This window comes from Cannabis sativa, chromosome 1 (assembly GCF_029168945.1).
Source record: "Cannabis sativa cultivar Pink pepper isolate KNU-18-1 chromosome 1, ASM2916894v1, whole genome shotgun sequence".
NCBI lineage: Eukaryota > Viridiplantae > Streptophyta > Magnoliopsida > Rosales > Cannabaceae > Cannabis > Cannabis sativa.
Genome location: NC_083601.1, coordinates 50,244,095 through 50,250,102, shown reverse-complemented (window position 1 = coordinate 50,250,102; position 6,008 = coordinate 50,244,095). Strand labels below are relative to the sequence as shown.

At 38.9% G+C, this 6,008-nt stretch overlaps 1 non-coding gene across 1 annotated transcript; it reads right to left on the bottom strand.

Moving 5' to 3' along the window:
• Positions 1-2,661: 2,661 nt before the first annotated feature.
• LOC115721621 (small nucleolar RNA R71) lies at positions 2,662-2,768 on the bottom strand. Its single transcript, XR_004012629.2, has one exon. It is a non-coding gene; the product is annotated as a small nucleolar RNA R71 (small nucleolar RNA).
• Positions 2,769-6,008: the final 3,240 nt, after the last annotated feature.

Sequence of the window (6,008 nt, the reverse complement as noted above, 5' to 3'; positions counted from 1 at the left end):
GGTCTGTCACATAAATTTCACGAATAATCTAATTGGCGACAATAGAATGCGCCAGCTGGACAATTTCGTGCCCTTTCTCGCCACGTGTCAAATTTTGGTTGGGACCTTCACGTAATTTCATACCAGTGTTATTAGTTTTCTCTTTTTCGTTTTTTCTTTTGCTAACTTTTATTATCTTTTGTTCTTTCTTTTTTTTATTTCTGTTATTAGATGAATTTTTTCATCCAAACATAGCGAGTAGTGCAACAAGTGTATCCCATTTCTCATAAAGAAGGATGGCGTGCCATGGGTACCAAGATCCTATGGACACATCTCATGTAGAAAGTAGAAACAATGAATTTTTTTTACACTTTAAAGTATTTTTTTTTTTTTTGTATTTTTACGAAAATCAACATAGCAATCAACGAAATAACTTAAATTGTAATTAAAATTCATATAACAACCCACATAAAAATCATCAAAACAACTGATAACTCTAAGATTTAGAGTTATTTTCATATCTTTAAGCTTGAATTTAATGTGAATTGTGGAGCAATTAATGTCTATATTGTGTAATTGTGTTTAGTTTGTTGTGTCTTTGTAATAAATGGATGTGTGTGTGTTAGTAAGTGTTAAATAGACTTATGTTATTGTTTTTATGTGTTTTAAGCAGAAAAAATACAAGAATAGGTATTTGAAAATGTTTGGGACAAGGAGAAAAAGGAGCAGAAAAATGATTATTGCTGACTGGCATTGCTGTAGCAATCATCGCGTAGCAATTTGTCAGCCCAGTAAGTTTATTTTGGCAGATAGTCCAGCTGGCTTTAATGAAAAGAAAAACGAGCTGAGGTGGCGGAATTTGGCTAGTGACTCAACAAACATGTGGAAAATGAAGGACAAGTGGGTGATGACTTGGATTTCCAATTAGGGTAAACTTTGGTACCCTAATTGGGGAACAAAAAGGAAAGAGGAGGTCATGATTAGAGGAGAGGTGGCTGCACTTGAATACCAGTACGAAAAAATACAGCAGCAAAGGTTTTCTAAGTACAAAGAAAGAAGAGAGTACAAAGAAGAAGAAGATTGAGAAGAAGGAGAAGAAGGCAACAACCAAAGGAAGGATTTGAGCTCATCACTCATTCCCCTTGCTCTCTACTTCGTTTGTATCATTTCCTTCTCTTCAAGTTCTCTTTAACTCCATGAACAATATATTTTCTAGTTTTGAGTTTTTAATTTCAGCTATGAACTAAACTTTTTGAGATTTGGGTGGTTATGAACCCTTGTATGGACTAGTGATTTGATTTTGCAATGATGAAGTAATCTTGGCTTAGTTCAATTAGTTGTGATGAAATGTTGAATGAATGTTAATTTTTGGCCATTTTTAACATTTAGCAAGCTAGATCTTACTTGGAAAAGTAAGACCTAGTTGAACCCTTCTAATTGATGCATGATTTTTACCTTTACTTTTAGGTATTAATTAGTAGTGAAATAGGAATATTTTGCTACCATGTATAACTAAGGATTTGATGCTCTATTGGGCTATTTGTGATCTAAACTGATGTAGGAATGCATTGTGAGATTATGAATGGTTTATTGCAAGTTTTGGAAAAAGCTTGCTGGTTTTTTTGAAATCTGTTAACTTTCCCAGGATTGCTGAATCATTGCTGGGTCATTGCTGTATCAACTGGGACATACAAGTGGAAATTAATCACCCAAGTCTATTTTCTAAATCTGAAATTACCATCACTCTAATCACTTTTAGCTTCTCATTTTTAGTTTATTTAGCTTAAAAAGTTAGTTCTCAAGTTTAGAATCAAGGCTATAAATTTTTCTCGTGCATTAATGTGTGACTTTATTTTAGTTTTATTTGAAATTCTTGGAATTACTTTTAGTTGATTTAACATTATTTAGTAAAAAGTCCCTGTGGAGACGAACTTTGATTTACTTATCATTGTATTACTTGTTTGTGATTGTGTACACTTGTGCAATTATAAAGCAATAGAATTTTCACAACAAGTTTTTGGCGCCGTTGCCGGGGGCTTTAAGTTCTAAATTTTGTTTTATCAACTAATTGACATTCTAAGAATTTTTGTGCTTTTAATCTTGTTGGTTTGTCTTTGAAATCTCAGGTATCTATAGTGTATGAACCAACAAGAGGACTTTGAACTTGCTCCTATTGATCCCGAGATTGAACGCACATTCCGAAGAAGGAGAAGGGTTCAAAAGTCTAAGGGCCGAGACATCATGGCTGAGAATTTTGATGATGAGGGGATTGCTCAACAAATTGTTAATCCCATCATATTGGCAGATGATCGAGCAAGGGCTATAAGGGAGTATGCAGCCCCCATGTTTAATGAGCTCAATCCAGGCATTGTGAGGCCTGAAATACAAGCACCGCAATTTGAGCTCAAGCCAGTGATGTTTCAAATGCTCCAAACCGTGGGGCAATTCAGCGGGATGCCAACTGAAGATCCTCACCTCCATCTCCGTTCATTCTTGGAGGTGAGTGATTCTTTCAAGATCCAAGGAGTAAGTGAAGAGGTGTTAAGGTTGAAGCTATTCCCATTCTCACTACGGGACCGAGCTAGATCATGGCTCAACACTTTGCCGCCTGATTCTGTGACCAATTGGAATGACCTTGCTGAGAAGTTTTTGAGGAAATACTTTCCTCCTACTAGAAATGCAAAATTCAGAAGTGAGATCATGTCTTTTCAGCAACTTGAAGATGAGTCTACAAGTGATGCATGGGAGAGGTTTAAGGAACTTTTGCGAAAGTGTCCACATCATGGCATTCCACATTGCATTCAGATGGAGACTTTTTATAATGGCTTGAATGCAGCTTCTCGAATGGTGTTAGATGCATCGGCCAATGGTGCTATTTTGTCAAAGTCTTACAATGAAGCATTTGAGATTTTGGAGACCATTGCAAGTAACAACTACCAATGGTCCAACACTAGAGCCCCAACAAGTAGAAAAGTGGCGGGAGTCCTTGAGGTAGATGCAATAACGGCTTTGACAGCTCAAATGGCTTCCATGACGAATGTTTTGAAGAATTTGAGTATTGGGAACGCTAAAAATATTCAACCAGCTGCTGCCATTCAAAGTGATGATGTCTCATGTGTGTTTTGTGGAGAAGGGCATGCGTTTGAGAAGTGTCCATCTAATCCGGAGTCCGTTTGTTACATGGGAAATCAGAATTTTAACAGAAACAACGGGGCATTCTCAAACTCTTACAATCAAGCCTGGAAGAATCATCCTAATTTGTCTTGGGGGGGTCAAGGAGCAAGCTCAAGCACCGCACCAGCCCAAGGAAGACAAGCATATCCACCAGGTTTTTCACAACAACCCCGACATTCACAACATGCTCAAAATTCCCAACCAAGCTCTTTGGAGAGTCTAATGCGGGATTATATGGCCAAAAATGATGCGGTGATACAAAGTCAAGCTGCCTCTCTTCGAAACTTAGAGTTGCAACTTGGACATTTGGCCAATGAATTAAAAGCTAGGTCGCAAGGTTCTTTGCCTAGTGACACGGAAAATCCAAGGAGGGATGGGAAGGAGCAATGCAATGCCATTCAGCTAAGGAGTGGCAAGAATCTGAAAAATTTTGAGGAGGAAATAAAGGGTAGTGGGGAGCCCACTTCAATCCAAATCGACAAAAAATTGAGTAACAAAACTGCCCAGGAATTTGCTGATACCAGTCCAGTTGATACAGCAAAGGGTCAGCAACCTGACAGTCAGCAATCCGCACCAGTATGTTCTAGTCCTAAACCACCCCTTCCATTTCCTCAAAGATTTCGGAAACAGCAGCAAGATGGACAATTTAGGAAGTTTTTGGATGTGTTGAAACAGCTCCATATCAATATTCCCTTGGTAGAAGCGCTAGAGCAAATGCCAAATTATGTCAAGTTTTTAAAAGATATTTTGACAAAGAAAAGGAGGCTTGGCGAGTTTGAAACGGTCACTTTGACCGAGGGCTGTAGCGCTATGTTGAAGAATAAAATTCCACCTAAATTGAAAGATCCGGGCAGCTTTACAATTCCAATTTCTATTGGGGGACGGGATGTTGGAAGAGCTCTTTGTGATTTGGGAGCTAGTATTAATCTCATGCCCATGTCTATTTTCAAGAAGTTGGGAATTGGAGAAGCAAGGCCAACCACCGTCACTTTGCAACTAGCGGATCGTTCCATGGCTCATCCGGATGGAAAAATTGAAGATGTTTTGGTACAAGTAGATAAGTTCATCTTTCCGGCGGACTTCATTATTCTTGACTATGAGGAAGATAGGGAAGTTCCAATCATTTTAGGGAGGCCATTTCTTGCCACGGGAAGGACTTTGATAGATGTTGAAAAAGGAGAGCTCACCATGAGAGCTCAAGATGAGCAAGCCACATTCAAGGTTTTCCATCCCATACGTGGCCCGGATGCAATAGGAGAATGCTTAGCAATTGGAGATATGGATCCTAACATGGTTGAGGAGTCCAAATTCAAAGTTAGTAAGAAGGTGAGAAAGAAGATTCTCCTTAAAGAAATTGCTAAGGATCGTGAGGCACAAGAAAGCAAAGACAAAGCATCATTGGACTCTAAAAAACCCCCCAAAAAGAAGAGAAAGAAAAAGAAGCTTGGTAGAAAATTTCGGTCTCAAATGTTTGAAGTTGGGCAACAAGTAATTTTTTCCAACTCTTTAACGAAGGCTACTCATGGACGACTAGATTCAAGGTGTGATGGATCTTTCTTGGTGGTAAGAGTATATCCCGATGGGGTGGTGGAACTTCGTGATGCACTTTCAAGAAGAAAATTCTTAGTGAAAGGCCAAGGAGTGAAGTTTGGGGGTGGAGAGGTCAACCGAGAAAAGACCTCTATCTCTTTGAAGGATGTTTGAGACTTGTAATTTGGGGGTGCCAAAAGAAAAAGAAAAAAAAAAGAAAGATTGAATTGAAAAAAAAAAATGAAAAATGAAAAGAAAAAAAAAATCAATGAAGGCACCCCTTGAAGAAAAAAAAGAAAGAAAGAAAGAAAAGCAAAAGAAAAAAAAATATAGAAAAAAAAAAAAGAAATTATATATATTATAATTAGCTATAAATAATTGTCATGATGAAATTGAGATTGTGTTCTTTTCTTTGTGCAGAGAATTAAGTGAAAAAGGCTGTGGAAGTGAAGAAATTTTGAATTGGGCAAAAGCATTAAGTTTGGGGTGACAGGATGCTGTTCAGTTGCTATAGCAAAGGCTTAGCAAGAGGAGTTTTGGTTTTGGGCTGATCAAAGGATTGGGGTTTTGAAAAAAAAAAGGAAAAAAAAACAAGTACTCGGTCTGGTCAAGAGGAACAAGTGAAAAATGTGTTAATGATGCAATCATTTATGTCAGTCCAATCATTTGGGCTGATGTACTTGGGTTGACCATCTTTTACCGAAAAAATGCCAATCTGTTATGAACAAAGAAAATAAATACAAGGGAGTTAGTGTTTATGGGGCTTTAATTGGTAGTCAACTGGGCCCCATGATGTTGTTGACTAGCCCATTTCCTCAATGACCAGCCCATTAGATCCTAGCCCTACCACATTCATCATCATCATCAATTTCAATTCCCATTCAACACTCAGCTGTTTCCTCCATTCGTCCAGCACAAGACCCACCCACGATTTCACCTGACCTCGCCACAGCATCTCGACTGAGCTTCAAACTTTCGATCCCACCAAGAACCCAACTCCACCGCCTTCATCATTTCACAGTTCAACCATCACTCATCTCTCCACCAGCCATTCTTCCACCTCCGTTCAACCACGTCGGACCCAGCAGCTTACCACGGAGCCAACCCAACCTTCGAACCACCAACCCAACCAACACTCGCACCATTCCAGCGATAATCACCACCATTCATTCACACCACCATCTTCATCACTGCACCTTCCTCACGATTCAGCAATCAGCAGCACCAATGATTCATCCTCACCATCTCAGTTCGCCCATAACCACGAACATCCATTCAGCAGCCACTTATCACAGTCAAGAGCAGCGATCCAGTCGAGTAAAGCA